General features: G+C 46.8%; 1 protein-coding gene and 1 pseudogene across 1 annotated transcript in view; both read left to right on the forward strand.

Annotated features, from left to right (window-relative positions):
* The window catches only part of LOC129380785 (uncharacterized), a 215,359-nt gene that overhangs the window by 19,987 nt on the left and 170,919 nt on the right, over window positions 1-24,453 (forward strand). The window lies entirely within an intron of this gene.
* On the forward strand, window positions 17,565-17,740 carry LOC126547478 (U2 spliceosomal RNA; annotated as a pseudogene).

Below are 24,453 nucleotides of genomic sequence, written 5' to 3' on the forward strand. Positions count from 1 at the left end.
CAGTATTGTGTTGCAGTGTGCCCCTGTGACGTACAATGTTCATTGCCGGAGCCGCGCCTACGTACGGAGCCAGTTTGGGTACGTCTTGTTACGTAAACATGACCACATTTTTTACTGATCGTGCGCCGAACACTATTGCGTTAACTATATTTGTTGCTATTCATCCACGAGGCTAGTGTGAGTTCCATGGACCCTTAGGGCATCATGTAAGGTTAGGATAAATGTGGTACTCACTACGCGCAATTTCACTGGATAAACAACGCGGAGTATCCTTTCGAGGTATACCGTTAACACAATGTCTGTGTGACCGCGATGGGTAGCAGATGTTGCCGGAAAAAAAGGTTTACTCAGTTAGCCTCGGAAGACTTCGTCTCAAGAGGGGCGTTGAATCAATTCATACCAGAGGTTTTATTTTTACAGCGAAGCTTTTGTTTGGCTACTCACTGGTCTGGCTTTGCCTATGTACTCAGGGACGGGAGTTTTCGGTTTTTACCGGCGAACGCCGAAAATCGCCTCCCGATTTGTAATTTTAGGAGTTTGGTTTAAACCGAAAGGTGCCGAATTTAGGAATTAGTCATGGCGCGTCATACTGGGTCCACACAACATGAGTGGGGCTACTGGACAAGCAGGTTTTCCTTTTTGCCTGCCTCGACCAATCCTCGCCCGAATATCGGTGGCCTCTCCAACCGCGTCCTTACAGTGGGGATCGTATAAGGGAGCTTTGTGCGCGTAAATTCCTTCCCGCTCTTCCTGCGTGTCCTCGCCATTCTCTGTGGTGGCAAGCAAGACAGGGACGCTGAAGAATTTGCGGACTATGTGCTCTACACAGTGCAGACCAAAGTCGATATCCGTCCTTCTCTAGAATGCGTACCGATCTTAGTGGCTCCGTCGTCAACTGGGAGCGCAGCGTTTCCAAAGTGAGAATGAAAAAGAGAAGTGAGCGCTGCCAGCTCTCTGACGAAAATCTCTGCATACATATGTGTATGTATATGTTAACAAATTTCTAGTGTAATTATTTTCTTTAATTCCTTTATCACAATAAAGCTTTTTTTTGTTTTACTGTTTTCTTTCCAATAAAAATAAGTGTGAGCAGTTTTTCAGAGGACCGCAAGATTCCAGAAAGGCGGCACTCTAAAAGAAAAGAAAAAAGGAAAAATAAATGCCGATAAGTGCAGAACTTTCCAAAGATAATAAATGCTAATAAATGTCTGCGGAATTTCAAAAACTTAGATGCCGAGAAATCGAATTTTCAGTTAGGTCTTCTGACAATGCGTCCAATGCATGGGTTGAGTGCTGGGGAGGAACTGATTTGTAAAAGGAGTAATGCGGTATCTAGATGGCACAACGGAAAAATATTGGAATGAATAGAATGTGCCCGTTAATGTCCACCTACATGTTACGCTGTACTTGAATAGGCAAGCAGAGGTAGTCCTTAGGCCGGATCTTAGTTGGTTTGGATGGGCACATTAAGAATATGTATTAGCGGAGTGAAATTTTGTGAGAAAGCCAATAGAGCAAAGGAATAAAACAAAAATGGAAGCCATGTGTTCATCGTTGAGGTGGGTGATAATTCCATAGATCCAATACATGCCTCATGGTCAAAGGAGGTTGATGGAGTACATCCATCTTTTCCTGGCATCGGGATTTTATCTCTTCGTATGCTCTGAATTTAAGTAGAACCTGCTCATGCGTCTACGTAACGCCATAGTTGTCGCAATATGGACTTGTAGGCTGGCCGCAGTTGAAGGTGATTGCTGGAGCATGTAAGGGTTAGTAGAAGTCGATGGTATAGGGTGTTCCGAAATGGTAAAGTACACGATTTGAGAATACTTATGGGAATATGAGATCAAGAGAGGGTAGAAAATGATGATGACGCAGTGGTAATAACCGTAGGGGGGCCGTAGTCCACATTGATTCTCAATGACGTACACAGCGATTTCATATAGCAACATGCAACATGCGGGCGTATGGGTGACTGTGCCATACGCGCCGTCTCATGATAACTCCATGGCGCTATTGGCGAGCGTAGAACGTGTGCCACGAAAATCCAGCGCCCGTTGTCGGGCAGCATAGGAAGAACACGAATAGCGGCACTTGCACGAAGTGGTTTGATTCGTGGATGCATCGTTCACACATGACGTAGAACTCGCGTGATGCCCGCTCGTCGGAATCGAGCCATCGCACGCGAAAGTCGCTTTTCATTTCCTTAAGACTGAAGCGGCGCAATGAACCCAGCATTGAGGGCTGCGTTTCCGCGAAACGCTTTCGTATCCCCGCCCTTAGCGCCAGTGGTTATCAGCAGACAGCGCCAATGATTCACCGTCGGCTACGCACTCCCGTGTTGCTGTTAACTGATCTGAGCTGCTAAGTGGTGCTTTCCTAAACTTGATCGGCCATTTCTATAGCAGTATCCTCGGTCGATCTGTTTTGCGGACAGCGACCACTTTCACGTGATTTCGCATGACTCCGCACCAGACACATCGGCGTCTGCGAACGAAACACTCCTACTAGCACTGTGCGATTGACGCAAAACAAAAAACAAAACAATGGGGTGGCTGTTGAAGCTATCCATTCATGATGAGTGACACCGACCAGGCAAAGTAAAGCATCCAAAGAAGGAGCGGATAGCATACGATGCGTTCGGCAGGTAAGGTTACTAACGACAACGGGTGAGACGTCGAGATTTTCAGCGCACGCACTGCACCAAATTACTGATTGTACACTTTACACCTGATGTTGTTGCTGAAGGCACTGCGGAGAGCGCCGATTTACAAAGAGCAACCGTGAAAAGTGCGTGCCCTTTGGTCTGTGTTTCATTAGCGTTGTACTCCGCGGTTGGGCAAGTCAGAGGAAAATGTAGCTGGTATAAGTACCTGTCTTGGAGGACCCATATTTATGGGATGAATGAGGTAAGGAAAATTTTGTTATTGGCGCTATGTTCACAGTGCGAGCAGGTACGAGCGCTTTCGGGGGGACTTATTTTGCAAGGCAGGCGTGCGGTCATTTTCTTTTTAGGTGAAATAAACGTAATCCTTAAAACTGGTATCAGGAAGTGGAAACAAAACACGAAGCTTTTGAACTGAGAAATAACCGAATAAAGCTAGCCTCCCGGATCGTTAATTGCGAAGACGTTGTTGCGAAATCTCTTTGCTGCAACAAGCAGGTGCACAGATATTGAAAGCTTGGGAAGGTATTTGTACGGATATGCGATGGGGTGGGTTATGTCGACAGCACGACAAACTTTCGTGACACATGCTTGCATAAGTTCAGTAACTTGGCACCCTGCCAAAAAAGGCTGGCGCTTCCTGCTTGACACAGTTGGTCAGTTGGCCACAAGAAAGCAAGCGCACGACAGTGACTTACGCTTTCCTTTTTTCTTTTGATACTTGGTCACGTAGGATCAACAACTGAGGGGTGATGCGTTCCACCTATGTCATAAGTGGAGGCCATCACCTCTCAGCTAGGCGAGTAAACTGAAGCCGCTCGGGAAACAAGTGCAGCTGTAGATGACAACTGCCTCAAGCCACACAGCCTCTTTATTTCAGTGCAGTATTTGTATTCCTTGTGTCAAAAGCAATGATGTCAATTAAATCGCCCAAGTACCTTTTGCTGTGCTCATTAGAAATGCTTAGATTCTTCCACGGACTTAAAAATCGTGTCTGTAGCCCCGATGCAAGCACTAATCTGATTTTGACTGGCCGGCGATCACGTGGTAATATAACGCAAGATAACACAAGTCCCATGACCTTGTTATGCAGACATGCCTTGGTCGAGGGCGTGTATATATATTTATTAAAAGGCTATTTCAGCACCTTGCAGGCATCTTGCAGTACCAAGACCATTTATGCTGCGGCCTCTCTACGTACGCTTTAGCGATGTACATGTTATGTGTGTTTTCCGTTTGTCTTGCAAACTGATTTGGCCTTCAATAAAGCGTATTAATAGTGCGGCTTCGAGCCACCGTGGTGGAGTAGTGGATTTGGTATTGCGCTGCTAAGCTGGAGGTCGTGGGCTCAAATCCCGGCCGCGGCGGCCGCATTTCGATGGGGGCGGAATGCGAAAAGACTGGTGCCCCGTGCAGTCGGCGCATGTTCAAGTACCCCAGGTGGTCAAATTAACCCCGAGTCCCCCACTACGGCGTAGCTCATATCGTGGTTTCGGCAAGGTAAATATAGGTGGTAGCGAAGATTCCATAGGAGCCCATACGTTCAAAACATGGCGGTCCATCGGCGGTTCATGGGGCTTAGCGCCATCTGTATGTGGTGGGAACACTTCCGGCGGAAGAAAAAATAATGTGACGCCACGTCCGTTAAAACCATAAGTGACGTCATTTTGTTTTCGAAGGCGCGAAATTTGTTTTGTTGTCCTTCATTTGGAGCTATATATTCAAATGCCCCGCCATTCGACTTGATGGGCGTTTCGAGCTTTCAGCGTGGAAAGCGATGCAGGAAAAGGCCAGCCGTACGGTTGTCGAAATCGCATCCCTGCACAGAACATACTTTCTTTGGAGGCCGACGAAAGCTTTAGGTGTAGAGTGCTGATCCTATTGTCGGATGCCAAGCCCGTCGGCCAGCGCAGTCGCGCGAAAACAACTACACAATTATCTGGCGGTCGTAACTCACTACTTTTGACTGAACAGATTAAGAAGCGATGAAGCTACCCGCGTCACCAAATTCAGACAAACTTCGACAAGCAAGAAAGCACAAACTGTGAGGGGGGCGTATTTCAACAAGTGAACTTTACGAGTGCGCCTTTCTGCCCATTTCAAGACGTGCATTGCATTGCGAGTGATAGTGGCGTGAACGCCCCCTGTAGCGATGGGCGCTGAAAAGAAATGCATTTATTACTAGTAATAAAATTAAACTTGTATTTTCTTAACTCGTCACGAATATATAAAATTGCCTAGGAATTTTATTTTCGTTGAATGAATCTAACTGTGTCTCTTTGAATTAAAAAAACGAGTTTTTCTTTCCCAATGTTTGTTCCCTCCAAACATAGTCGCGCATCATTCACTGCTCCCATAACCCCCCATGTTGATGTCGGTGACAATCTGTACTGAATCGCTTTTCGCCCGAAGCTTCGCGACCTATTTGAATCGACCTTGGTGTTGGCGCATAAAATTCCAAAAATTATAGTTATTTGTGCAGCTTCAATTTTACAATACACGGTGATCATTTTTTTAAGTTTTACAGAATTTTTCAAGGTAGGCTGTTGCAGAGAACTTAATTGAAGTCCTTTCCATGGATTATTCAAAGAGGCGGACGTTACTTTCACGAAAAAATTTAAGCACATATAGGACTAATTAACGAAATTGACTAACTATCTTGTGAATTAATCATTTTGCGGCACATCTTACAATTTACGAATTATAACCGGTGAGCTTGCAAGGCGTATCCACTTGGAATAAATTTCCAGAATGACGCCAATTTGGAGACATGCACCACCAAACTCGCCGTGAAAATGCACTGTTGTTCCCCTTACATTTTTTTTTTAACAAAACGCTATTTATGCATTAAAGCACCAAAGTAACTGGAACGCCCGTGTATTTCGTTACATATACTTTGGGAAATATCTCGAAACTGTTGCTATTCTGGAAATTCAAGTGGATACGTCTTGCAAGCTCACCGGCTACAATTCGTAAATTGCGATATGCGCCGTATAGTAATTATTTAAGAAGTTAAATAGTACATTAAAAAATTATCTGATATCCCTCTGAAAACAAATAAAGAATGGTCTGTCTGCACGAGTTATGTTCCCAATGATTTCTTTATTCGCTCAACTATGAAGCGGATAAGTGTGGCTGCGAAATCTTAAGATTTTCGCACGAGTTATGTACTTTCGCTGGGCGGAGTATTACAGCGCTCGCTTCGTTTAAAAATAAACATACACCTAGAACGCGACTCACCGTCGGCTGCACTTCATTACTCTGACCTTCTGGGATGGCGGAAAGGAGAGCAAAGCATAGACTTCGGAGCGTGTCCGTGCTGCCGAAGTGAAGACTGTCATCTTATCCGGCGAAGACGTAACAAGGTTCTGTGCTTGCACAACCCTCCACATGCCCACGGACAGGTTTGACGAGCACCTCGCTCGGGGTGTTGTGAGCCACTTGACGAGTTAAATCGAGAGCCGGCTTGCGGGCCGGCTCTGAGCAAACTGTCCCCAGGCGGTGACGACGCCCGGAGGCATGAAGCGCGGCTTTGAAGGGCGCTCGCTGCATCTCATAGCGTTGTCACGCACTTGGAAGTCGAGCAGCCGCGATAGAAGAACATCTCACTGTCTGGTTTCTAGTCTCTGCGCTACAATTGCGCGGAGTTCGCGCCCCTCGTAGATTGGCATAGGGGCTCGTGCGCGATATCTATCAATCAAACACGAGAATATATATATATATATATATGTATATATATATATATATCTCAACTCGCAGCCTACCATGCAACGATAGCCAAGTGAACCACAGGAAAGAAAAGCGCCAATATTAAAGGCTCAAAAAACAGCGCAAAGTCCTACGCTGCGGAAGGCAGTGAGACGAAAACCCAGGCCTTCCCCCTCCACGCCCAACGGCAAGGGATGGTCTCCCTCCAATGGCGGGGTGTGGTGAAGTGCTCTGCGTTACTTTCTCTTCCTTTTACAGTGAGCCCGAACGTCCCTACATTTTTAATAACCAATGCGCGCCAGTATTCCTTCTCTCCTGCACGTACCTATATTAAAGGCCGTCTAGGCCCCAAATCGATGCCGTTAACCGCTGGGCGGCCAGCGCCCCGGATGCCCGATCAATGGGCTAACCACGGGCGACCCGCGCCTGCTCTTGCCTTTCGCGTGCCGAGGGGAGGAGTCAGCCGAGCGGTAATAACCTCTCGTGTTTCGGCGTTTTACGACTTCTCTCTCTCTCACTTTGTGGCTTATCTTCAACTTATTACCAGCAAGCCAGGCTTTCTGGACAAAGGTCTGTAATACGGTACACACTCTTAGGATGCTGTCCTTTGTCGGCGCTCGCACGTAATATCTGGAATGATATACAGAATAAATACTCTATATCGACGGCTTCGCCCATCTGTTTGTCTTTCCTCTTACCTATACGATGCCTTCCCTCTTTCACTTCGTTAGGCGAACGCGTCACCGTCAAATTAATTCCAAGTCACGAGAATACGCCATAAAGGTTCGCTTTTTTGCTCATTTTTCGCCTCGGTAGTATTGAATGGAAAAAGAAAATAAATTACACTAGTTCAAATGATGAACTCTTTAATCAAGCGCTGTTTTCTAGTCCACTACTATGCACAATGACACCGCTTCTCGCCGCTGCCACTCTAGCGATGTTTAAAACTTGCCTTCGCATACAAGGGTTCTCCACTATTAAAAGAAAAAGAACGCGAATAAACACTTTCCGGTGTTTTGACTTGAAAGTAACAACGTCCACTGCCGTCCGGCTCGATCTCACTGTAAAAAAAGGGAGCGCCGGAAGTGTGATTCCGTGGTGATTTGTAAACGAGTTTTTGAACATGGGTAAGTATGTCAGCTGCGTTTGGGTACAGAGCTATGACATACATAGACAGAACATATAATTGACCCTCATCACTCTAGGTTTGACAGCTTCTGAAAAAAACGAGAGTGGTATCGAAAATAATAACAACAGCAGCAGGAGCAAATTGGCGTAGTACATCTTCGTGAGATCTCAAGCAAAGAGAAATGCAGTTTTCAGTGAGCAGCGGCGCCAATATTGGTAATCACAAAGAAAGCAGCCGGTGTTGCGTCGTCAAACAACTTATCAAATATTGCAGCCTGCTTTGAGGCGCCTGATAAGAGGCTTCACGTTAGTTATAACACTGTCGTAGACGTTACAATCTAATCCCCATCAGAAGTGACGGTGATATATGACATGATTTCAACAAGCCCATCAAGAGTTCCCGGGAAACAAATATTCAAGCTCCCCCTCTTTTTTTTTTTTTTTTTTTGTGAACGCTTCGTGATATTCAATGTGTCGGTTGTGACCAGGAGCACGGTCCTCATAGGTAGACGGAATGCTTGGCCCTTTTTTGATTCTCTCTTTACTCTGTATATAATGTGACCGTTAGTTTCATTTTGCCCATGATGCTACCACAAATTCATAATGCGATTTTATTCTTCACTCTTTCGAAGGGCAATAAATTTGGCAACGCGAACGAACGAGAAAAATGAACAGTTGGTAAGTTCCTCCCTGTGAGAAATTTAAATATCTTAAATAGAAGCGTTCAAGTAGTAAAATCTGTGAATTAAATTCAATGCGCATATTCGAGAAAAACTATCTACAAATTGAATATCGAATACTTCTTTATTTCTAAAAAAGTTAAATATAAAATTTACGTAGACTCTGTCTGTTAAAATAAATGTTAATTTCCATTATTTGATGCATGTATGTAATACCGTTTGAAACGGCACGTCCAGTCAATTGAATGAGGAGCTCGTAAGTGAAAGACAGCTTCATTCAATTATCTGGCGCACCATGACAATGGCAGTAATAAAATCATGTAACAGCACATCACCAGATACACGTAGAGTATTGTCTTTGTTGAAGGATACAAGTTTGATGTTACGGTGCCACACGTTGTTTTAAAGGGATGCAAACATGGTGAGAGAGAGCAAACAAGCTTTATGAACGCCCCACTTTTTGCAAACTCGGTGAGACTATCCATGTAATAAATTGCATGCTATGACTAAATAAGCAACAACATATTGGTATATAGGCTGCCTAAAAGCAATATATTTACAGGGTGTCCCAGCTAACGTTAGCGTAGCTCTTAAAAAGAAAATATAGACTATACCAGGACGCAACCAACGGTATTTTGTCAGCAGTGACGTATAGCACTAGTAGAATTCTTTTTATAATTGCATTATCAAAAATTATATGAGAATAATTAACGTACTTTTTAATTGCTGAGCCGAGGGCGCGAATTTTGATAGAAATGTAGTAATTGTGTTTTAGAACACCCGAATCAGTTGTTTTCAGTGTGCCATGTGTCGCGTAATTATTTTTTCCGCGTTATAATGAAAACGTGCCAAATGTGATAAATAGACGTATGATTGTGCGTCCGTGCGCCGGGACACCGGCGGTCCCATGCGTTATTCGCACGAATGAACTCTGCTCAATGCCTTTGTCCTCCTCCTGTGCGCTGCTTTTCACTGCTTTGGCGACACGCATCATGCGGAGAAGACAGCTTGCAGTTCGCGCTGACCGACGGCAGTCACCTTCATGTGGCCGCCGAGCCAGGCACTGAGCAGCGTTATTTCTTCCGAGCAAGGCCTGAGACCGCTGGTGTCGCGGCGCGCGGACGCGTAATCATGCGACGCTAGCTTTCATATTTCGCGCATTTTCTTTACAACGCCGTAAAAATAATTACGCCAGACATAGCACGCTGAAAACAACTGAATCGGGTGTTCTAAAACACAATTATTACCTTTCTATCAAAATTCGCCCCCTCAAGTCAGTAATAAATGTGTTCCTTAATTATTGTCATCTAATTATCGATATCTGAATTACGAAAGAATAGCATCCTTCTGGTGAGGTAAGTCACTGCTGACAAAATACCATTGGTTGCGTCCTCGTACATACTTTAATTTAAGAGCTTGGCTAACGTTAGCTGGAACATTCCGTGTGTCGAATGACTGGAAATGATTGAGCAGGTGTTATCTGTCCCGAGCGCCCACGCAGAAACTGGTGCACCTACGCGACAGCCGCAGCTCTCCTGCTGCAGAGTTATTCTGAACAGCCTTCACTCTCGTCAATATCTCTTTCTCTCCCTCGAGACTTCAAAGGGTATCTTTATCTCTTACTTATTCGAAAGAAACGAATATTAGACAACTTCGAATTGTAAATTCTCTAAACCAACATGAATCGAATATTAAGAACTAGTTCATTCGTATTAGAAATTTCAAATAATCGCACACCCCTAGCTTTAATATATGGGGCTTAACGGCCGAAATCCACTCACGGGTAATAAAAGACGGCATATGGTGAAGTGCTCAGGCTTAATTTGAATCACCCGAGGTTCTCTAACGTGCATTCAAAGCGCAGCACGCAAGTGTCCTTGCCTTCTGGCCCCATCGAAATGCGACCGCTGGGGCTGGGAATCCCACCCACGACCTCGTTCTCAGTATAGCAGACCTCCGTATCTACGTGTACACTGAGCCGCCGTGACGGGTGTTTCTCCGGTGCATTGCAACGCTATTACAGGGACCGAGGTTACGTCCACTACAACAATGTGTGAGTCAGCGCGCGAAACGCCTGAGGACCGCTCGGACTGATGGCAAAAGGCGAAAAAGAAAAGAAAAAAAAAACTTTTTTTTTTATTATTCTTCTGACGTCGCAGCACGAGGCACGAAACACACGCGCCGGAGCGCGTCATATATAAAAGGCGGCCGAGGAAGATGGCGATGGCTGCTAGACTACTTATAGTGTTTACTGCGTAGAAATCGAGTTGCTAAGCATAATTTTCCACTCTGTACGTCCTCATAACTGTTAATTACATCCATGTGCAGAAAACAGACAATGAAGAAACGGAAACATATGCGCGGAGACAATTGTTATGTTTAACTTAAATGTAGAAGTAGTAAGCCGCGGTAAATTAATTGGTAAAGCGCCACACGAGTGGTGCGGAAGACCTGTGGTGTGCCCCCGCCGGCAGCAAGCTCTCTTTTCGTTCAACTTTAATTTGCCTTGTTCTTATGTTTCAACATTTAAGATACACATAAAAATTGTTTCCGCCTATACTTTCTCTGGCCTCATTGTCTCTCGTCTGCATATGGCTGTAACTAAAAAAAAAGGAAAAAGAAAAACCGAGTCCTTCGGATTGCCTCATTTTTCAAGCTCCTCGATCGTGGAGGGCATTGTTTGATATGTTTTGATGTACTGTCATAAACGCGGTTCCAGGTTTCTGGGTTCAATGATAATATACGGCGCATCAGCGTGTCGTCCTCGATTGGTTAATGAATAGAATATACAACTTTCTGAAGAACAATGTGTTCTAGCAGTCTTAGGCCATGCTTGAAGTTATACTTGAGTCTCTTGTACCAGAAACATTCGGTTTTTGTAAACTTTCTGCTGCAGCACTTCTGTCTTCGCACATTGACCGCTTTGACTATTACATGCATAGTTCACCCCTTTAGAATGGCGTGAACACAACCATGTCCAGTTAGAGGCAAGCTGTTCACCTTTTTTATTTGTAGCAACGTGCACTCTTTATTCATCGTCTTCCTCTGCGTGGTCACGAGCGTACTGTTCGCGGCCAGACCCAGGAGTCGGTGTGGGACGTCTCCCCCCTCTGCGCGTGTGCTGCCACCCACGGTTCACGTGTCGCGCGGTTACAGGCGGAGCAGCCGAGGCCGTAACTACACGAGACGTGCAGGAAGGGTGGCGCACGGGTAGAGTCGTAGTGTCCTTGATATCGACGCACAGCAAACAAAGCAAGAGAAGGACGGGACAAGCGCTGTTTATCGACTCAAACTTTATCAGAAACGAAACGTGATATATGCATACATATAAATGAGCTTATCAGCGAAAAAAACCTAAAAAAAGGTATTAAAAAATACGCCCAACTCGCCCAGTTCACCATCCTTGTGAAATACAGTGTAACAGAACGCAAACCTTCGTATAGTTGAGTCGCGATGGCATTTCAGGTTCATAGAGATTTTTATCGCGGGCTTTCTTCGAACTTGCTGCTGTTCTTGTAGCGCTGTTCTGCAGTGAAGTACGATCTCTGGTCGCTGCTTCCCTGTGGAAAGCAGAATACTTTAACCCGTGACGCACCGCTGAGGCGACCGCTAACTTGAACGGAGATGGTTACGAATGTTTCTGATCATTGCTGGAACAGCCCCGATAAATGTGGAGGTTCCTTCTGACAGACCGCCTGGGATTGTCGCTAAAATGCCGCACTATGGCTGCTGACCCGTGCAGTGCAAATCTGTAGATGGATCGAGTGCTTGAAATATTTGTTCATTAACCTTTAATGAGACGCTCAAATGATCCGATGTCTAAGGCCCATGAATACTAACACGCTACTGAGGGTGAGTGAGTGAAGCAACTTTGTTATGAATGCCTGCAGAATGGTTAGCCTTCCCCTGTTAGGGAGGCGTCACCGTGACGCGGCCATGACGTTTTCGCGGCGTGTGGCGCCTCTACTTCGGCCGCGGACGCACTACTCCCTTTGGTCGACCGCGCCTGCCCCTCTTTTGGGGTGGCAGCCCCCTCCGGTTTTTCTCGGTCGTTGCCTTTCGAGGGCCGCCGAGGGGTGAATTTTTTGCGATAGCGTATGCCTGAAGTTTTCAACTCTAATAAAGAAAGCGGACCATACTTGCTGCAGTCTGCCGCAAGTTGTCAAATAATGCATGTAATGTGCTGGCATGATCATCACGTCACGCAATGCAGTAGCAGCACACGGGTGATAGACCACTCATATACAAAGGAAATGAGATGTCAGGGTGGTCCCGGAACATCTCTACCTGTAGCACTGATTTAACCACCTCCAGAATCCGTGTTGCAATATAGGAAGCGGAGAACGGAAGTGTGGTTGCGGTTATGTCTCCGTCACTTCAAGCTCCAGGGATTGCCAGGCGCTGAGAAACGATAAGGTCGTGGGCGTGGCATCGGCGCCTACGTTTGTTAACAGAAGCCTCCGGTGGCGGGCGCCTGGCCGGACTCGCACCGGCATCAACTTCTGTAAACAGCGACACACGAGTAGCCGCCCAACATTGTTTCCCTTGTGTCACACCAGCAAAATAACAGTCACCACTTACTCATACCATTTCTTTTATTGCCGTCTTCACGTGTGTTCATGTCTCTCTTCACATTTGCTAAGGTTCTGCCCTTTCATCGTTAGAAGTTGCTATTCCTATTTCAAAGGTTGTTCTTACATTAAACACGATAAGAGAGGGAAGCCAACAACGCTGTAGCCCCACGTCATATGAGGCGTTTTATTCTGGCTGTCCGCGCACAGTCGAACTGGCTTTGATGTCGCGGTCACTGAATTTAGGGGAAGGGGTGAAATCTAGCTCTCAGAAGTTATTATTTCAGGTTCCAGGTATAAACTGCTGATGGCGGTGTTCAAATAAAAAAAAAATTGATGACACATAAAATGCTGCCAGGGCCACCTGTTGGTAAAATAGTCTTTTGGAGGTAGTGCAAACGACTTCAAGAACCCATCATTGCGGAGGCGGTGGGGGCGTGTTATGAAAAGTAGAAGACTAAGGGAAAGAAAAAAAAAGGATCAAAGCCCCTTTCTTAAAGAAAGATGGTTGAACGCGAGGCTTTCCCCCAATGCAACCTGAACCAGATTCCAAAGCCAACAACCACGTGACGAACCCAAGAAATGCTGAGCGACTCGACGCTATGCATATGTGATTTGATTGCTTGTTTAGGATTGTATTTTTTGAACGTTGAAGTTGAATGAAGACACATTTCGTTAAGTTGCATATCCTTTACTTTAGATCATGTAGCCGTTGATTACACGCACACACTCACACTTTCACGGACGACTCTACACTTGCACAGTATTGCCTTGTGATCGCTGTGGTAGACGGTCAGAAGCTCTGCCATCGTAACGTGACACAGCCTGCTTGGAAACGCGATATCAATGCAGGAACGGTGTTGCGTCGTGGGTCTCTCTAGCGTCTTCAGTTTCAACGAGTAGCGATCTAGCATGAAACTCTCGATCCATTTGCCATGCTCTTTCGCCACATCGATGTTAAAGTCACCGTACAGGAGGATTGGTGTACTGTTCGGCTTTAAGGCCTTCATCGTTTCTGCCAGGAACGTTTCCGCGTCACAACGAGACGTGTTCGGTCTGACGTACACGCTGACGGCCACAAGACAAGTAGGCATCCCGACTGCACAAACGTCTCCCACACGGCTTCTGCATGCCGTTGCCGATACATGGGATCGGCCTTCCGGTCACGATCGCGCTCGTGCTTACGTTCGCATACGACAGCCTCTTCTGCCGTGCGCTGCACCCGTGGCCTACCCATGTTGACTGCCGGGAATACATTGCGTGAGGCTCGTACTGCAACGCATGTATATACAATTCGTCTAGGTAGCGTTGCGTTCGACCATCTTTCTTTAAGAAAGAGCTTTGGCTTTTTTTTTTCCAGATCCTAGGACGAGCCCGTGTTCACGCGTACTTGCTGTCTTCCATAAGCAGGGAAGCTCAGTTAATTGCGACAGGGGTGGTGTCATGCCTAGCAGACGCAACTTGCGCTTCCAGTGAACTTTTTTGCACATGCGCTACTCTTGTTGAGCTGGTCGCTTCGCGCCATTATCAAGCACTGATCAGCCGGCCAGTCGACGCTGGCGCGGTACTGCGAATGTAAACTGTAGTATTCTACGCAGATGTGTAAGCTGGCTTTTCTGCAGTGCGTTTTCGACGCTCACAGACGAATCAGTAAGACATAGAAAGCTTCGCTTTAAAAGAAAGACGAAAGATATTAGACATATTTATTAGCTCTTTCAGGGTGCACGTTGCGATATCGCTGATTTCCTGACCTTTTCATTGCGAACCTGGGCTCGTCTGCACAAAACATTTCTGATACGTAAATCCTGTCCGTGATTATTCATCACAGCTGCGATCGTCTTGTCGCATCTGGATAAATCTAAGTAAAGTGTAGACGTGTTGCGATCGCAAACCTTTTGCTGAGGCGCGCAAGTAGCGAGACGCCTGTACTCTTGACTAAACATTTTAACCGTTTTTTACTGAAGTACCAGACTGCGTGCACTCTGGACGCCGTTTATGATGCACGAATGCATGTTGACGCGCTGAAAAGAAGGTATGCAGATATATTTATATTATATTTCGCGTTCCAAAACGATCGTTGGCGCCACTTGTGTCTAGGTGACGAAATTCGATAAGTGTAAGAGATACTGCGTGCCTCATACAGCATTTCATCATTTTTGAACTGCACTGTGTGACTATGGCAGTAGTGACGTATATTAACCTCTATATACCGAGTGCAGGTCGTCTGTTGTTGACATCAGGGAAATTAGAAGCTTTACCAACGCAACTGAATGTGTCGGGGGATATCACGTGACAGAGCGGCAAGGGTTCCGTCTACTGAGCTTAGTAAATCGCGGAGCCTGTATATCGCAGCGCTCGCTATACAAAACATCTTTCTTACTATCATGACCACCGCTTCCGCGCCAAAAAAAAAAAAAAAAAAGAGAACAAGAGAGCGAGAGAAAAAAAAGAAGGAAAAACAGCTAACAAGTCGCATTAGTCGTCTCATTTCACGCTGCAGGCAACGTGGAACGCAGGACTAGAATAATATTGATGTAACTTAAGAAGCCGGAAAGGAAAGCCGCCGATACCCCCGCTTCTACAAACAAATAAACACACTGCAGGCTGCCATTGCTAATCACGCTATTACTGAAAGTTGAGCAGGCACGACTGCGTTTCAACGAAGTAGCGGTTCTGGGGGGGAAATAAGCAAGCAGCTTCAAATAACGGCTTCGGGGGCCTTGTCTGCGCATACCTGCGGACACGTGTCCGTGGCTCATTAACGGTGACTGGTGAAATGGAAACGTCCAAAGTCAGAAAACTCTTGTATGCACATAATTTGTGCTTCAACAAATGAGAAGAGTGATAACGTAAAAAAGAATAGGTTCGGCATATAACTATCTACTTTACTTCTGTGGTGAAGGCAGTCACCGAAGAATGAAAGCTACTCAATATTACAAGGACAAGGGGGAAACAACAAATAACAAAAAATAAATAACAAAATAAATAAATATAGAAAGAAGACACCCGCCGTGGTGGCTTAGTAGCTATGGTGTCCCGCTGTTGAGCACAACGTCACGAGCTCGATTCGCCGCCGTTTCGGCTGTATTTAGGTGGGAGCGGAATGCAAAAAACGCTCGTGTATTTAGATTTTGGTGCAGATTAAAAATTTGGTGCAGTTAGACAACAATAACGTTGTCTAATTTCTCTCTAGATGGTTATTTTATTCGCAGTGTGACTTCGTCTCTTTAAAGTAATTTGTTGCTTATCATTGAAACAATCCAGAAGGTCCGAGACTGTCTAGGCATGCAGACTAGGCTGCTCAGTCAGCTCATGAAGACGGTATGGCGCATATGCCACACTGCTCTCGAGAATAGATGCACGAAGGAAACGTTGTGTTCCCACGTTCTTGCTCGTCACCACCACTGGGGATTCAGCTCATAACAGTGCGGTAGCCTGGTATTGGGAGCCAGACGTGCTAAACAGTGAGATATATATAGCGCAATATTTACGCTCAGCATTTCGGGCAGTCATTTGTGCGCCACGATGACTGTGGAGGGGCGGCGTTCGCGCACATAGTTCAGAAGCCGCAAACGGCTGTTCTACCGCGGACATACACGCCATTCTGCGCATTCAAGAAAAAAAAATTAGCAGTGGCTTAGTTCGGCTATGCCAGGATATAAGTAGCGAAAGCTAAGGCATAGTATGGTTAGCCTTGGTTAATCTTGATTGCAAGTCCAGGTTAGTCTGGTTGTCTAGCTATGTTTGCGGCGTTTAGCCAGTCGTTCGGCGTGCTGTTCGTCTGTTTCCTGGGCGATTCGTTGCCTCTTCATCTTGTTCCGATGTCGATTCCAGGCCTCCTCCTGCTTATCAGAATTGTCGCCGTCCATACTGCCGCCTCAACTGGGGTTGCGGCGCACGCGAGCTCTCCTTTTCAATCCTCCAACATGTTATCAGGCATGCGACGCAGTTGACGCAGCGAGCGGAGGCGAGCGCCACGACGAAGAACGCGGTGTGACGTCATACCAAACGGCGGCGGCGCAACACCTGTGGCTCGGTGCTACTAGTGGCGCACGCGCAGTAGTGACTAGGGAGCGAGAGAGAGAGAAATATACGCGGCGAGGCGCGCGTTGTGACGTCATGTGCCTCCTCGGAGCACCACCACGGCGAAATCGCAAGTTCGTGGCCAGTAACGCTTTCGCTTTAAAAACATCAGAGCCATTCCACTTGTGAAGGTGGACGACGAGCGAAGCTGTGTATGTGTGCCCCTTAATGGCGGACTGTCCATTGCCGTGCGTCAAACGCCGTATGCACACAAATGGAAGGCGAGGCGTGACTAGTCGCTCTTCCACGATGTTGGGCCTCGGAAGATGATGAGGCACCGGAGGGTATATATACATACCCATGTATTGTTGCAAAACGCGGCACGACACCTTTTACTAACGAATCCCGGCACGTAGAACAAACGCGCACCTCACCGCCCTCCCAGGGCACACACTGCTTCACCGTACCCAAGGCGATCGTGCGTTGGTCGACGTCCCGCAGCGCAGTAATGGTTGTGAGGTCACTCGAAAACCACAAGTGGTCACACACGACACAGGCTACACAAAAGTGGTTCCCCACAAACTCCCTCTGAAACCTGGCCGTCGCTCTAGTGAAAGGTTACAAGTTTGCGGGATCGGGGCCACATGGACATTTCATTTCTTTCCGCCTCGCGGTGCAGGCGGACAGCATGCTTACGGAACTGCCACCACGGGAGAGCGGAAGGAAAGGAGAAACGCAAGCGCTTGGAACGCCGACAAAGAGAGGGCGGTGTGAACATAGACATGGCCGATCGACACGGGTCGAAGTGTAGTATCTGTTCTTATAATCTTAATATCTGATACTGGTTGTGTTTGGACCTAAGATATTAAACTCATTTTTGCAAGTTGGCGGGTGCTTAAAGCCTGCTTCGCCTCCGCCGCGGGCCGGCCTGGTATTGCACTATCTTCGGTATCGGCCGACGTTTGGGGAGAAATTTTCGATCTACACGGCTCTACATAATTTTTTCCAGAACCTAGCCATATACAGCTTTGCAATAGAAATTTGTTTCTGAATAAATCCCGACCCCCACTGTGAGATACGGTTCATATCGCAGCGTACGAGCTCAGAGCCATAGGAATTTTTAATGAATTGTTTCGAGTATGGCTTCTTAGAGCGGGCATTTACGAAGCATTTTGCTTTATGTATTAGAATGAGGGAAGGGGTGGAGGACTGACAACGTTACCTGTGATGCCTGCAGTCCCGAAGAGACCATTGATCCTATTCCTCTCCGTTTTCCTCGTGACGTCTCACAAATACAGTTGATCGGGGCGGTGCCTATTAGTCTCGGCAACCTGCCACTTTCGCAACAAACTACCAAGGAGCGCCGAACTCGGCATCCGCCGCATGAAAAGGCAGCGAAGGTGCTATTGACCTAAGCTGAAGTGGCTGGCACAGACGTCTTTATCATGGCTACGCTTGAGTGACGTATGTTAAAGGGTTTTACTGCATGCGTCGGTTATCTTTCTGTCACCCCTTTTCCCTCCTCTAGTTTGGGGCAACAAACCGGAATTGTTGTTCTTGTTGGCTTACTAACGTTCCCCATTTGTGTCGAGCCCAGTTGTCTCCGCCTGGATATTTCCGGCGTCGTGGTTCCAAACCCTTCCATTCGGCGCCGACCTAAGACAATATGTTGCTCTGAAATGTGCTTCAAAGCCGGCGTTACTGGCATAGTAAGAATATCCGCACGAGCTTGAGCGCGGAGACGAGAGTGCTGACTAATCCTACAGTCCTGCGATGTTGTTGTACTGCGACGCCTTGTTGCCTCTTATAAAGGCCTCTGAAACTAGGCGGGTGAGGTCGACGGTGGAGGAAACTGTTTAGGGAAGTACGCGAGCTTGTGCTTCAAAGGCTTGGCGCTTGCGTGCGTGCTCCCCTCTCGACTACTTGTGGTCCAAGATACTTCTTTATTCACTTCGGTTTACTAACTATTTTTTGTGGCTTCTATCGTGTGTGAATGCCTTCCGTTTCGTTGCTGCGATTTATCTCGTCGTGCCACCGTTGACCGACGAGGACAGCGGCCAAAGACACTCTAGGCCAATTGGAACAATGCGCCTTTTGCTCAGTTTAACATCTTCAAAGCATGCAGTCCGTAAAAAGTGGAATGTGTTTGTGTGCAGTGGGATTACAAGTGCTGTTTCGGTGCTTCTGTGGTGTCTAACGTAATTTCTATAGCAATCGATGTCAAGGCGCCAGTTTGGTTACACATCGTTACTGTATGTAGTAGCCCAGTTGTATAGCACGACGTGCTTACCGCTACGCTATACAACAATCGCACCTGATCACTTGCGCAAGGTCTGTCACAGAAAGGTTGCTTATGTGTTTGCTTTGCAAGACAAGATGCATTTTTCATCGTCGTGTAACTTGGGGCCCTATAACGTAAAGCTATTCCAATATGTCTTTATTCTAGTCTCCTGACGTCAAATTTGCGTAACCGTCGACGCAAGCACCGGGCGATCACCCGCAGGGTTGTCTGAAGAGACCAATCAAACACTAGGAGGTCACTTTTGTTTGCTTGAAAAACTAATAACATTGCCTACACTGAGCGGCTTGTCTTATATAATTGGCTGACAAGAGGTGAGGAGCACGCTCAAGGGGAGAGGGATTCTATAGGGCGGCGCCACTGCACTGAAAGTCGATAACCGGATGAAGAAGGTGGTGCCGGCGACTGCGATTGGTCCGGTTCCCCTTATTTAACTTGCGGTGGCTTGTCGAAAATCGCGGCGGCATGCAACGGAAGCTTAAGAATGACGCGAAAACTGATCCTCAGCAAAGAAGAATGATCGGATCCTCAGAAGAAGAATGAGGTCGTAAACGTGCCGAAAGTGCTCGAAAATGTTACACGGCCACGCAAAAAGTTTTATTGTACGCAAATAAACCCATGCTCTGCGGCAGGTGCGAGTACCCAGCGCCTGAGCGATCGGTGGCAGCCATCTTTTATTCCCTTCGGAACGGGGCAGCCTGCGGCTATTCAGAAGAAAATTCAGTTTTGTTCGGCATATTAATGCATCTTTAATGCGTACACGTCAATTTGACGCGGTGAGTTTTTGCGCTTTTGTGACGTGGCGTGACAGGCAGGTAAAGTGGGTGCAGCCCGAAATCTTTTGACCAATAGCCGGGGGCTAACGGCGATAAGGCGTCGAATCAGTAATAACTATTTGTCTGTTTTCGGTCAAATCATGCATAATCAGTGTGTAGACGTCATATCAGATGGGGAGCTATCGCGGTTTTCGTGACGTCCTGTGACAGACAGGTGAAGTGGGAGTGGTCCGAAAAAGTTTTTGACCAATCGCGGGGTGCTGATTACAGAATTGGAATAGAAAAGTTTGCAATAGTTTTACGTTATAACGTCCTTGGTTTCCTTAGTGAACACAAGTTGAACCTACTCATTTTCCTAAAGTCATCTGCGTCCTTTCATTTCTGTCTGGCGGCTATCAGTTTCCCAGCGGCATTTTTATACGTAGCTCAAGAATCGTGATTACGAGCAAAACTACAGCATAATATATTTACTCCCCAGTTTTACTTGCCCTGATTAGAAACAGCAAAACTGTGCCATTGCCAGGGCAACATGACCGGAAAGCAAGGCCATAAAAGTTTCCTACCTGGTTATTGTAGGCACAGATATTTTGCTTCAGTATTTTTTTTTCTACACATACTGAAACGCTAACAAAAGGAATGACCAAACCGAAAGCGAGCTCATCTTTCCCACTTTGCCACTCTCGGAGTCCACAGCCCACCGGGGAAAGGAATGCGGGAATAAAAAACGGACAACGGCGGCAACAGGGAGCGAATTCATAATCTTGACGCATCGAGCAAGCGAAGCTCTGTCGCCGTTCCAACCATTTGAGCGCAGAGTCCAACAAACGTTCTCACTTCCATTTTTCCTTGCGTATCTATTTTGCGCGGGAAATAACGGTCCATTTTCGGCGTATTCTTTTTCCCCCTACCCACGTCTGATGGTCTTGTCGGCTATTTCATCTCTTCGAGCGTTCTGCACCGTTCTTACCGTTTGCAGTTTTTGTTTAAGCTGTTTTCGAGCTTTACGCGGCTGTTTGAACACCGCCTTCTTGTGGAATCTCGGTGCGCCGGGATGAAGTTCCATGCGGCAATGCGGCCTCGGTTGCCCAGGAGCATTTCCTTTCCTCTTCATATAGGGCAGCTTTCTTTCTTCATATTCACTGGAATCTCTCGGCCGAAGAAGCAAATATAAACTACACTTTCCCTCCCCTGTTTGTTTTTTGCTTTCTCGCACAATGTATGCTGGTTTCCAGAGGAACAGGCGTTTTGTTTCACACACTGGCGACGAAACGCCGCGGTCGCACGCTGCGTGACTGTGCGCAGCCGTGCGCCGTTTTGTGTACGCCGCGCCGTCCAAACCGTGTTCTCGCCGTCCGCCGCTTCGTCCGGCCTTCCTTCCTTCGCTGTGCAGGCCGCTTTTGGAAGCCGAGATGCCCGACTCGCGCATGCTTGATGCGGACATCTATTTCCCGTCGTCGTTTTTATAGTATCTGCGTGGGCATATGTGCTCGCTGGCGTATCTAATGCGCGCGTGTGTATGCATCCGATGATCGGCGAGGATGCTTTCTTCGTCATCTCGTTTTCGGATGCGACGCTCTCATGCGCGGCGCGCACCTGCTGTTTCGCGCAATGCCTGATGCAATTTCTCTGGAATTCTTGTTCTCCTTCCGGATCTCTTTCCGAAGGGCACCAAGAACAACACTTTTTTTTCTTTTTACCTGCAGCGAAGGGGGTAAGGAGGAAAAATGCGTACCGTTATGCAGTAGTCGTCGTCGACTTCTGTGGGAGGATTACCTAAGTGTAACTGAGCCCGGTCGTCGAAGTCATAGGAGGCGAATTTTCTCTGTTACGTTTCCTTCTAGGGATTTCTTTATTATTATGCTACCTTGGGATTGAAAGCTAGCAAGGAAGCTCCGATAGGCTAGTAAACTCCTTTGGTTGAGTAGAAGGAGGAAGGAAAGAGAAAAGTAGAAGGAAGGGAGGTTAAACAGAATAACGTCCGGTTGGCTACTTTACACCGGGGTAATGAGAAAGGGACACAACAAAGATCACAGGGAGAGAGGAGGGAGGAATTGAGGTGAGTTCGCTGACGCGTGTGATCTTACAGAAATTGCATTAACAGTCACACATTGTCGCACACGTCCGTCGTCCTTAAGAAGCACAAAAGTGCCTTCACCGCTTTATGGGCCGACGGGCGATGGTGGCGGTGTTCCAGCAGCACCTGCACAGAAAGCGGCCGATTGTCCAGTTTTTGGAAAGCTTTGGCAAGTTCTTGTCTCTCTGAGGCATATCGTGGACAGTGGCACAGCAGGTGGTCGATGTTTTCTTCGGTGCCACAGCCCTCGCATGCTGCACTGTCAGTCAGTATGCCTTTGTGAAAGCAACTCCTAACCAAAGGCGACAGAGAAGCGTAGCTTCACGTCAAGGAACGTTGAGTGGAGGTCGGAGTTGCAGGGACGGGTTTAGTTGATGCATTCGTGTAAGTCGTAAGTTTGGCGAGTTCCACTCGGTCAGTGTGAGACTGCGTGCCAGGTGTCGAAGCTGCCTTGCGGCGTCTGTCCTCGAAAGCGGAATCGGAACGCTGTGCTCTTCTTGACGTGCTGTGCGAGCAGCGTTATCGGCGGAATCATTGCCACTGATTCCACAATGGCCAGGTACCCATTGAAAAACGACCTCGTGACATTTTTGTTGGACATCACGGTAAAGTTTCACGACTTCGTATGTCAACTGGTCATGACATCCGTGTCGGAGAACTGAGTGCGTGCACTGTAATACCGGTTTTAAATCACAGAACACAGCCCATTTTCTAGGTCTTTCAGAATCAATGAATTCCAGTGCTCGACGCAGGGCCGTTAGTTCTGCCACCGTTGAGGTCGTGACATGCGATGTCTTGAACCGCAGTGTCATTCCTCGCGTTGGTATAACCACGGCACCACCAGAACTGCACGACGTAGTCGATCAATGGGTATAGATGTGCACGTGGTTGCTGTACTTTTCATGCAGAAGAAGTAAGCTCAGCTGTTTTAGAGCAGAGGCCGGTAGATCTGTCTTCTTCTGCAGTCCTGGAATCATTATATCTTCTTGTGGACGGCTCAAACACCACAGAGGAAACGCTGGCTTGGCCGCAGGTGCGTACCCTGAAGTAAACGACGCCCGATGTGCACTGACAATACCTCTAAATGTCGAGCAGGGCCTTGCAGCAGTGAGGCTCGCCAAGTGGTGGGAGGGTTGAGTAGAAAACGACTAAAAGGTGTAGGCAGGCGACAATGTTTTTCGGATGAATAAACCTTGCGGGGAACGCCCGTTTACTGATTGCCTGAAACATGCTGCACGCATCTTCGAGAGAAATACGCTGCGCTATTTCATTACCAAAGCGTTTGCGATTGCGCAAAATAATCGTCACGACGGATGTAAAAAAAAAAAATGCTTTACGAAGGGCTGTAAAGAAGCGTTCCGGCTTGTAGAGTTTAAATGACATATGGTCAGCCCATGTAGCTTCTGCAGACTAGTTCCCTAAAAAACTGACAATTCAAAAGGAAGCAAACGGGCTGACAACCACTTAAGCGCATGCTTCAACCTAACCATTACTTGTAGCTCAAGGAGGGATTATTTAGAAAGATAAATCGGTGGGATTAACTAATTAACCTTACCAAAGCTCTCTTGAAGCGATCTCCCACGCGTGTAACACACGGCTAAAAATAAGGCGCCCCAGATTTTCGTTAAAAATTGGTAAAACTAACAGAAATGTTATGTAAGGGGGAAGTCTCCCTGGAGATTTAACTGAGTGTTGTGCAGGGTATTGTCAGTTTTATGAATTCTTCGCAAGGTAATTAGCGTCGGCAGGAACATGCTCGTCTGTCAAATAAGTGTACTTCATTTCTGCAGACTTTATTTCTGCGTTTTCCTCTGTGAGCTTTCTCACTATACATATAAAAATTGTTTTTACATTATTTTGCAGCGGACGAGGATTGAGTATATTTTCTGTATTTTTTATGTGATGAAAGCATGACTGTGCATATTATTTTTTTCCTTAAACCGCTTACCATGCTGTAAAAGATCAGATGCCTTTGTCAGGCATTTTCAGCCTTTAGCCTCGATCTGCCCCTCCAGGAGGCTCTGTAATAAGTCTGTTGAAAATGAAGGTGAATTCAATAGAACAGCCCTGAAGCCAGAACGCGTACGTTAAACATCGACTTCATTATGAACACAGAATAACATATTAGACAAGCTTTGTTGTTATGTAAGCAGAATAGGAAAACAGCTTTAGGTGCGTGCGTGCGTGTGTGTGTTTGCGTGACGCGTCGCCTTGCACCCTGGTATTGCTGGCTTTTAGCCGTGTCCCATCAATGTGATGCCAAAGGATTTGCCCCACAAAATAGTTCGTGAGCTTCGCAAATAGCTAGTATGTGAACAGTAATGGCGTTTTTTCTTTCGCTTTAAGCATTTACGTTTCGCTTATTCAGCCGTTAAAGGAGAACCCATCTTCTATAATACAACTGCGAATGAGGCTGAGCCTGTGGTGGCCATGGGGAGTGATATCTCGGCTCAAAAACTGAAATTGCAACCGAACTGCTATGGGAACGTCTCCCGGCTCACTTTCTTTTTTCTCTCTCCCTGTTGCTGC

This window comes from Dermacentor andersoni, chromosome 1 (assembly GCF_023375885.2).
Source record: "Dermacentor andersoni chromosome 1, qqDerAnde1_hic_scaffold, whole genome shotgun sequence".
NCBI classification, from domain to species: Eukaryota; Metazoa; Arthropoda; class Arachnida; order Ixodida; family Ixodidae; genus Dermacentor; species Dermacentor andersoni.